Raw genomic sequence first — 11,626 nt, forward strand, 5'->3', positions numbered from 1 at the left:
GAGAGAGAAATCAATTATATTTACAAATGAATGCCGGTATTGGGGAACAGCAAGTAAACAATTAAACGATACGTGTATTTTAGCAAAGTTAAATATTACAACTACCCACCTTAAGGAGTGTTTGAAACTCGCTTTAAAATCAGCTAAACATGCAGAGCTCACTTCTTGTAAAAGTTGTTAGCCCCGCCGAAGACCTACCAGCCCTGTGAAAATAATTAACTGCATTTAAACAAATTACTTTTACATGTATGATTACAGTCCCTGACACGTTCTATACTTTACCATTTTTCCGTTCGCTCACCGTTCGTTTACCGTTCGATCACCGTGCGTTCACCGTTCGTTCAGCGTGCGTTCACCGTGCGCTCTCCGTTCACAATTTTCCGTTCAACGTGCGCTCACCGTTCACAAAGCGTTCAGCGTGCGCTCACCGTTCGTTCATCGTTCAGTCTTTTCATTGTCATTCGGAACACTAAAGTGAAAGGACCAATCTTGATGGCAAGGCGAAAATGAAAATTGAACGTGTGCGTAAGAGTGGAAGGAGACTTTCTTACTATATCAGAAATTTAATTTTGAAGTACAAAATGTCAGGATTATCCACTGTGAATGCCAAAAGGTTCATCTGAGCTTTTGGTTAAAAAGAATTCTAAATGAGAGACGAATATAAGAGCTTGTCGTTATGAATTTAACCCAAGTACAAAAAGTAAGGGAGTTCCAGGTAATGAGAACCTCTTCCCCTGTGTTCACGACTTAGCATTTACAAGTTCCTGTGTTCACGATTTAGCATTTACAAGTTCCTGTGTTCACGATTTAGCATTTACAAGTTCCTGTGTTCACGATTTAGCATTTACAAGTTCCTGTGTTCACGATTTAGCATTTACAAGTTCCTGTGTTCACGATTTAGCATTTAGAAGTTCCTGTGTTCACGATTTAGCATTTACAAGTTCCTGTGTTCACGATTTAGCATTTACAAGTTCGGGCAAAATCACAAATCATTATAATTATTTTGCATTGCTTGACAAGAGTTTTAAAAAAGTCACCCCCCCCCTACTTTGAAAAATAAAAACAAACAAACGATGCTACATAATGTACATTGTACCGTATGTACGTGTCAGAATGCAAACTGATATAGCTATTTTTACGCCTATATTTATGAAAGACATTGTCAATAAACTGCTATTTACTACTCTTGCTAAATTTGAAACTTTTGTAAAATTTGTCCTAAATGCAAAGATGGGATTGCTTATCTGGTACGATTCTGCATTAGCCTTTAAACATTCTACGGGTAGTTCAGTATAATAAACAGTTTTATCTACATCAAATATTATAGGGTTATTGAACTTATATTGGTGAATATTGGCACGAGTTGGCTGTAAAAATGCACGAGCTTGCGAGTGCATTTTGACAGCCAACGAGTGCCAATATTCACCTATATAAGTTCAATAACCCTTTTATTATATAGCTAAAGTATTTAGTTGTTAAATTATATCCCTTTTCACTCAAACTACTCCAAAATAGACGAGAATTCTTCAATATTGGCAGTGTGCAATAACAGCATGCATTTCTTAACTGTTCAATATTTAACCAGTCATTAATGCATGAAGCAAACTGATTTTGTAAATGGGGACATGATTTATGTACAGTGAAACATTTTGCTTAAGTAAATATCAAATACCGGCTCTGTCAGATTCGGAGGACCGTCGTCTGCCATTTTGGCTTGTTACGATAACGTCAATATTGAACGCTCATACTCGGAATGTTTCGGGAGCATACAATTTACGCAATGCAATGTTAGCGTTCAATAAATTCTCAGGATATTGAACACTAACATTCTCTAGATTTTCCGCAGATTTTATATTAGACTATTTATTAGCTATATAATAAATATAAATATTGCACGATCTAACTGTAATCTATGGTCAACTCAATAATAAAACTAGAAAGTTTTGTACTGATTATTTCCTCGGGTCGATGTAGCTGCAACAAATGAATGACACAAAATGTAAGTAGGAATATTTAATACTGTTAGGAGTGTTGAGGTGTTGACACAGGGTATACTGTCCGTATTGTTTGTTTACTGCATCTATCTTGACTCCTTTCGGGGGTGTTTGTCAATTACAGGTATCCCAAACGATTGAGCTCGTAAGGTTTGAAGCCATACATGAACACCTGTTAATTCTGGATGTTTTCCTTTTCACATGCATTGTTTATATTATACCCATGCATTAAATATATCTGTACATGTAATGGTATACGCAATGTACATACGGAATTTGCTTTTGTTTGTGAATGACTGTTGCGTGTATTAATGTACAATTTGCGATAATTTCATGAAATATATACATGTATACTCGGTGCTTGTACAAAAAATATATTACATTGAATATATCCAGAACTGTAAAATATGCTGTATCACGATTCCGGTTTATCTAATTTTTTTTTATTAATTGATGAAATATATATGTACATGATTTTATTACTTGATTATGAAATAAGTAAAATCCCTAGGAAAAATCCGAAACATTCCGAGTAAATGGATCATTTTGCGTTCAGCGTGCGCTCATCGTTCATTCATCGTTCACTTTGCGCTCTGCGTTCGCTCACCGTTCACCAAATCGCGTTCACCGTTCGCTCTGCGTTCGTTCACCGTTCGCTCACCGTGCGTTCACCGTTTGCTCGCCGTTCAAGTGGGAAAGAAGAACGTTTCAGGGACTATACATGTATCAATCTTCTAATGAAGTGCGGTGGACCTAATTCGTTTCTGGTACATTATATTTTATTGACATGTCGATATACGGTAGAATAAACAGTAAAATGTACAAAAAATGACGGGGTCTGTCCATTTTATTACAGGTACAAATATGAAGTTGATAAATTATTATTTAGCGGAAATTTTATTACATCCGATCGGGCGTTCATACCAAGAAATTTATTCGCCCGTCGTAAAATTTTTGCGTCTCGGGCGGTCGGGCGCACGGCTATTTCAAACACTGCAGCGGGCTCAAGACTAAATGTAAAAAGATCAAGAGAGTGAAGTTGATCGAAAATTAGAAAAAGTAGCAGACGTTTCAAGTGAATCTAAAGATGATTTTAGTTTTAAATCACGTTGATGTTTTGGGAAAGTGAGCATTGCTATGTGTTTGTGAGGGATGGTGGTGTTACATTAACATAAATATATTGTAAAATAGAAACAACTTAAGTTTTATTTCTGGTTTGAATATCAAGGCATGATTAAGCTATATGAAATTAAACATCTAACCTTAATGGCATTCAAAAATAAAAGCATACTATTGTATTAGTTTTACTCATTTTTACTGTGATCATGCGATCGCAAAAGAAGAAAAGAATTTCAATTATTAGCAGCGCAAGAGGATTAAGATATATAGCGCAATAAATATACACATTTATATATATTAAGAAATTTTGCGATATATATCTTGTGAATAATTGATTATTTTGTCTATACGTATTTGATTTCCCTTTCAAAACCAGGAGTCAATAACGTTGTTTTGAGTTCTATTTGAAGTGATGCATTAAATGTAAATGAATAACGTTGTTGAATGACGTCGCGAATATTTGTAACGTTATTTGTTAAAAACTGCTGCTTTGAGAGTTTTTATAAAACTTTGACATCTTTTTCTTTAATAAACGAACTCAATTACCCCATAATTGTTTTCATGAATGTTTTTCAAATTGTTTTTGTTTCGCTTTGATACCAATATTATCAAGTTGAATTATACCAAAATCTGTCTGTTTTAAGTTGAATTATTCAATGAATAAAGTCAATCACTATTATTTTCCATATAATTCAATGGATAACAGTGTCGATACCGTTAAAACAATGGTATGTTGAAGACGTAGTTACTAAAAACTGTGCTGTTGAATGCAAAATATTTTTTAACGAAGTAGTATATACATTGGCAAGATACATCGGTCAAATTTTCAGGTGGGGTTTTCTAGTGAGAAAGAGAGGTCTGTAAACCTGCGACCTACGGAAAATGGATAACCATGGATATCCCATACTATACATACGTAATTCACATATAATATTAAAAAGTGCAGATAGCAAACTGTTATCAATGTTTTGAATCCCATTGAATTAAAGTCCTTGTTCTGCTTATGATCAGGCTACTCACAAACAAGTTGATGTTTCATACCGATTGTTAGGCCGTTCTTGACACACTGATTTTGACTACGGATAACTCCGTTTACCCGATCAAGATATAGGGCTGACGGCGGGTGTGACCGGTTGACAAGGGGTGCTTACTCCTCCCAGGCACCTGATCCCACCTCTGGTATATCCGGGGACCGTGTTTGCCCAACTCTTTATTTTGTATTGACTGATAGGAGTTATGAGATTGATCACTGCTCGTTATCTTCACCTTTTATGAAGAATACGAAACGGACACTTTTTATTATAGGTTATTAGATTTAGGATACGTCAAAAGATAACAGTGTACTAACCTCAGTACGTGCATTATTAATATATCCGCTGTTTGGGATGTGAATAACTTGATAATGTTCTTTGGGCTTTTTATAACGTTGACAATGAACTCCTTAGTTTCTCACTCCAGTTACTTTCCATATTGTACATGATTAACGTAATCGTACTGTAGGAATCTATATTGAATGCATGTAACATACTGACAAGCAAGGTGATGTCACAGGGATTTCTAATGTCTCGTTTAAAGTCAGCATTTCGCAACTTCTATGTTCGTTTTACTGATCTAGTTTACTCATGTAAAAACGTATACGGTACCAATTTTGATGCACCAGATGCGCATTTCGACAAGTAATGTCTCTTCAGTGATGCTCAACCGAAATTTTTGAAATCCGAAATAACAGCATACTTGTTAGAGCTATTTTAGGGAAAAACAGAGTGCCAAAAAGTGGAGCTAAATTTGTCGAAAGATAAGAGCTATGCATGAGGGAGATACTCCATACACCGTGTCATTGGGTCAAATGCTTTCTAACTTGTGCTATGGGTAAGGATATCCCTTAAACTACACATCGCATGTTTTTAAAGTATACAAATTGATATGCATTTTGTCTTTTTTATGCTTATAGTAATTCTGATAGCTGTTTCGCCGACATATGGCAATAATTAGCCATAACATGGATTGCAACCTAAGCCCCGATTTCAAAAAAGTATTGTTCATAAGTTAGCTAGTCATTTGGTACGGTAACATCACAGGCGAACTTATTCGATCAACTGATTGTGAAAGAAGTGTTAGATATTTTACAAAATCGGATTTTAAGGCCAGAACAGAATGCATATGTTGTAGGCCTAGCAATTGGTAGCTTCGATTTATTCATTTTGTCACAATTCATCTGGGTCTCTGTCCTACTGCTTTTTTTTTTAAAAACTGTATGTGGACAAAGGCTCCTATGATCTATTTAGATGGCAAAGTACTTGCGCCGACAAATAATCATCATCATCTTTTCCCTCAAAATCCTTTCTACTGACAGCTACATGTAGTACACCCTTAAACGACACAAAACACCCTAATAAGAATTCCATCGCTTTCAAACTCTGAAACTACGGTAAATATTTCATTTAAAACACATTGAAAGTAGTTTTAGGCATGCAAAATTAATTTTGCTGATAAAAAATTGAGCTGTTCTCTATTCACTGCGCTTGATTACCCCGTTTATCTGATCAAAGTATAGGGCTCACGGTAAGTGTGACCGACTGACTCGCCGAAATTTCATTACTGACTGATCAACCAGAGACACATTCCTTTCTGTGTTAATGTTCATTGGGCACCCATAACGAACAGAAACTTTCAAAATGCTTATTGAACTTTGGAGAAATTATTTGTCGTTATAAAATTGATGTAAATCATTATATATTTTAGTTTAACGTGACCTGGCAGAAAATATGAAAATGTGCGAAAGACTAAATACTTATTCTAACTGTGAATGTTTCAAAGTTATTTCCTCTGAAATGTGTATATTGTTTTCAGCTTATTGAGATGACTACTACGATATAAAATGCTATAAATGGTAATTAGAAAACCTGGGTTTGAAATAATCATTGTAATTCCCTTCATTCATTTAATCAATTTCATCAATATTCTTAATTCCACTGTTTAATAATAGCAATGATAGTGATAATGAGTAATAGAGACAATTCGTGTTTGGAATGTGAATTGATATACAGTAAATGAAAAGCATACCATATGAATTAGGGATATTCAATAATTACAGATGTGCTCTCTATATATCTCTCTGTCTTTCTGTTTGTCTCTGTCTCCCTGTCTCTCTCTCTCTCTCTCTCTCTCTCTCTCTCTCTCTCTCTCTCTCTCTCTCTCTGAAATTGGACTTTATTTCTAACTCTTTATTGTTGGGGACAAAACCAAAGTTATCTGATTTTAACCATACATTTTTATTGATAAGTATTTATTCTTATTACTAGTATCAATGGGTATTCAAATAATGAATGGTTTGCTCGTTTGTACATGTATGGGATAATTTTATGCCTTCATTATGCTAAAATCTCGTAAAGTGTTACACACTTATTTCTGTCATTCACGTTCAATTATTGCACTAATTTAACTGGTTTATCACAAAATGACTAGGCAGTGTTATTACCGAGCCAGGGATTATCGCTAATGAAATATTGGTTAAAGTCAGCATTGTATGGTTGTTATAATGATTGATTTTGTCAGTCTATCGTATCATTAGTTCAAATGCTGTCTGACTTGTTTTATACCAATTGTTAGGCCGTCCATTACAGACTGATTTTGAGTACGAATTATTGCGATTACCTGATCCAGAATAGGGCTCACGGAGGTTATGACCAGTCGACAGGGGATGCTTTCTCCTCCTGGACACCTGATACCCATGAATCTGTGTTTCCCAACTCTCTATTTTGCATTCGTTATAGTAGGTAGGAGATTGATTGCTGTTCGTTCTTTTTACCTTTCACCAATAAATGTAAACTATTGTACCATAACTATAAAACGTTGTTCAATGAAATTACCCTACACGTACAATGTATGTACACATGGCGACATTTAATGAAAAGGTGAAGATAACGAAGAGTGATCAATCTTATTACTTCTATGAATAATCCAAATTAGTAATAAGACAAACCAGAGGTGCGATCAATACCCCAGGAGTAGGCATCTTCTGTTGGCTGGTCACAGCCGCCGTGAGCTCTATATCTCGACCAGGTAAACGGAATCATTCGTAGTTAAACTCAGTATGTGAGGAAAGGTCAAACAATCGATATAAAATACGCCAGGCAGCACTTAACTTGGTGTCAGGTTGCATTTCTAAATTACATCATTATAATGACCATAGCATTTGCGAAATGTTAACTTTCAATTTGACAATAAAAACTGCTGTAACATCAACATATTTTGCAGTAATCGACCTGGATTAAAAAACCCTAATAATATGCAGAACTTGCTCTTGCGTGTCGAATCAGGTGAGAGACACAAACACCATATCGTGTGCAGGTGATAATTAATGGCAGTTTGACACATGACTATGGAAGTTGACGATGAAGATGCTCAAATCATTCCGTTTCAAACCTTTGAACTCATACTAACGCAAACTAGATCGAATGTAGTGTTCAAATCTTGTTTATTTAGACAATTTCAAATTTTGAAGAAGTCGTAAAAGCCTTTGCAATGTATTTACCCAGACTTGTAAATCTTGTATTAACATGTCCCATATGTACCATCTTTTGTCTTCAGTTATGAGCAACTCCTTAAAACGATTTTATCGTTGGAGACGAAATTGCTGTCCCAATGTTTAAACAATATTAATCCACACAGAATAAGGAAAAGTGAAGATAACAAACTGTTATCTATGTCATAAATGAAAAATGAAGAATACAGAACCGAGAGTCTTTATTGCAGTATATTAATTGTGAGACGCGTTAAAAGATATCAATGTATTAACACCATCAAAAGCTTGGTATCTGCTGTTTGGGATTAAATTATTTTGATTACGTGTTTGCGATTTACAAACTGGCTTAGAGGTCTCGAAAAAATATCAAAGTTTATATATTTCAGTTTTCTATTCTGACCTGTTTTTATATTCCTATGAAGCAGAACTTATTCCAAAACTTCTACGCGAGAAGAACAAAATATCTTGCTGTGGCCTTCAATTCCACATTTAGATATATCGACGACGTATTATCTATTAACAGTAATAATTTTCATTCACATGTCGATTTGATATATCCCAGTGAACTCGAGATAAAAGACACCCGGAGTCGTCTACTTCTGCTTCATACTTAGGTATTTTATTGAACGTAGATATTAACGCCAAACTAACAACTCAACTGTATGACAAACCAGGTGATTTCAGCTACTCCATCGTCAACTTCCCATATTCATGTAGCAATATTCCATTATCACCTGCATAATTATAGTGTTTATATCTTTCAACTGATTCGATACACAATAGCTTGTTCTGCGTATGGGCATTTTATAAATAGAAGCAGCCTACTGACAAACAAGTTGATGGTGCAGGGGTTTCAACAGACAATCTCGTTTAAAGTCAACATTTCGCAAAGTGTAAGGTCATTAAATCGATCTAGTTTGCCATTACAACCTATCTTTGAGTCAAATGCTATATGAAATGTTTCATACCGATTGTTAGACCGTTCTTGGCACACTGATTTTGACTACGGACAACTCCGTTTACCTGATCAGGATATAGGGCTCACGGCGGGTGTGACCGGTCGATAGGGGATGCTTACTCCTCCTAGGCATCTGATCCCATCTGGATTATCCAGGGAACCGTGTTTGCCAAACTCTCTATTTTGTATTGCTTATAGGAGTTATGAGATTGATCGCTGTTCGTTATCCCCTCCTTTCATATTTCCCCAATTATGAACTACCGAGGAGATCCGGATCAAAATAGGTTCTCAGTACCCTTTGCTTGTCGTAAGAAGCGACTAAATGGGGCGGTCCGTCGGACGATACCTATTAAAGATCACCCATTTCCGTAAGAGACGAGCATAGTCCTAATTTTGCATATGCAAACAGACAAACTATAAAGTTATGTATAGTATCTTCTTGATGATCCTGTTAAGGATGAAATCATGATCAAGATCATGATTTTTAAAAGGACTGAAATTTCGGAATTTTAAGGCATAAATCATAAATATCTATTTTGTTTTCTTTTCTAGAAAACTGATGTACATTATTCCGTTTATTTCTTAATGGATTGATTTCATTCGCTGCGGAGTGATTTGGGTCAAAAGTTCGGCGATATTTAAGACACTGATGAATCCATCTGATCCATTATATTGAAAGACGATTTGTACCTTCAACATCATCTTGAAAGTAATCCCTGAGATGCATGCGTTTAGATTATATTTAGTAGTTTTTCTGATTCGATGTTCGGCAACGTCGTCATCTTCAGATCCCGGCATTTTCAAGAAAGACTATCTAAATTCAAAGAGTGTGGATCACGGAAAGGTATGCTACAAATCCTAAGTTTTAATCGTTTTGTCACCCGAATCAATCGTCTTTCCTGAACAAAATGTGTTATGAAGCTCAACAAGCACGAGGAGTCCTCAAATCCCGGTATTTGCAAAAACGATTATCTAAATCCAAAAAAGTTTGGACTACGTAATGGTATGCTACAAAATTTCTCTTAATTAGTAGTTAGCATCATGTCGGAAGATAAAAGGCCAAGAAGACGTGCGCTTCTGATCATTTAAAAACCCAATGCAATTGTGTGTAGTAGAAGAAAAAAGTGCCTACTAATGCACCACTTTCATTCGCTAATAATGCAAATGATTTATATGTCAATAAGATACTAGTATACACATTCTATGTTGTAGTATTCAGGGCGATGGTATGAGCACATTGATACATTGAATAACACTGTCAGGAATAACATATTTGTAGATTTTGTGGTTCTTTGCGATGGAAGAATTAGATCAGTTCAACTCCTTCATCGTTGGATGTCGTAAGAGCCATTCGCATATTATGTCTTAATATACACCACATTTAAGACGTTATCTTCACCTCCCAAAGGCAGCATAAGAAATTGGTGAATTGTAATGTCAATTTGGTTTCAAAATATAAATCGAACAATGAGTTTAAATATAGCATCTGTGTTTAAAAGATCAAATTACAATCAATTTATATATGGATAACTACCATGATCGTCGGCTTTGTAACTGTTCATTGTTTCCTATTGATTGATTGATTATGTATTGTTCAACGTTTTGCTTGAGAAGATCTTAGAATGGAAACATCACCATTGCCAGTGAAAGTCTGCAAAATTTAGGCCTATGCTCGATGCTTTCGACCTTTGAGCTGGGAGAAATCTTTATCGTGCCAAACCTGCTGTGGCAAGGGACCTTGGTTATTGCGGTCTCATCCGAATAACCGCTCCATTGAGTTGCCTTTTATGACAAGCAAGGGGTGAAGTTGTATAGTGACGAAGTATGTGTGTATACTGACTTTTTCTAATTTTAAGAAATCAATCAATTTTGTTTACTTTGATGTCTTGTGTCCCTCACTCATATTGTAATACCACCAGCAGTGAGAATCCCTGAACGTGCTGAGACACGGCATCTTCTTTTTAAGGTCACATCTAAATGACGTGTTCAGCATGTCCCTCATCACAATGTATATTTGTTCTGCCTTTTAAAAGTGCTGAACTACTTTTTCCCTGTTTATTGAAAACAACCAGAAAGGCTGTGCATTATTTTAGGTCTTTGGAAGAGTGTCGGACAACAGCAATAACATTTCAACCCGAAAAGTCAGATTCACCCGATGGTTTAATTATCCGGATGTCTACAAATGGTGTGTATGCCATTATCAGGTCTGGACTAAAATATCTTTTTAACTAAACGATTATTGAATATCAATCACAAAACTTAATGAAGTAATGATTCCAATGGAAAAAGAGAGGTAAACATTCATGGAGCCACTTTGTAAACTATAATCTCCAGGATCCCACATGAGTTAGATTCATTCTTGAAAATAACGCCTTTGTTTTGAATTTTTTATATATACAAGAGATCGTAGGAAAGGTCACATTTAAATATGCTGATCCTCATCCAACTGAGGGATTTATTGTCATCCACCGGCAAACACGTCATCTTCCTGAGAGCTACTTCATATTAACTCGTCCGAGGGATCCCCGCATTATTGAAGAAGCAATGAAGCAGGCTCTACGGGCTCTTGGTCAGGATATAGGGGACTTCTTTGTCAAATCGAAGGACTTCGGTAATATTGGATTAGACATGCAAACATCTCCATCACATTGGTGTCTTGAAACATCTATAAATAATTCAAACTCATCCTTCTTATTTCAGGTTGCGAAGGGAGAGAAGAGAATGGAATTAAGCTGTAAAAAAGAAAATAAACTCAGCTTGTGTGTAAGGAAACGTCGTTGAAATTTTATCTAATCCCTTTACATTCTATAATGATGCAAAATGTCTTATGCGATTTGAATATGTTTGTTCTGCTTTGAATTTGATAATTGAACAAGTGAATCAAAGGAGCAGATTAGTGGGGCACATACTGTGGTTTGTACTATGAAGTATGGTATCTACTGATAAATGTATTTGCTGAGGAAAATATCGGTACCGAATAGTGATTTTGCGACTATTTACACACAAAAAGACTTGATATTTCCTTAATAT

The sequence above is a fragment of the Ostrea edulis genome, chromosome 3, assembly GCF_947568905.1.
Source record: "Ostrea edulis chromosome 3, xbOstEdul1.1, whole genome shotgun sequence".
Classification (NCBI taxonomy): Eukaryota; Metazoa; Mollusca; class Bivalvia; order Ostreida; family Ostreidae; genus Ostrea; species Ostrea edulis.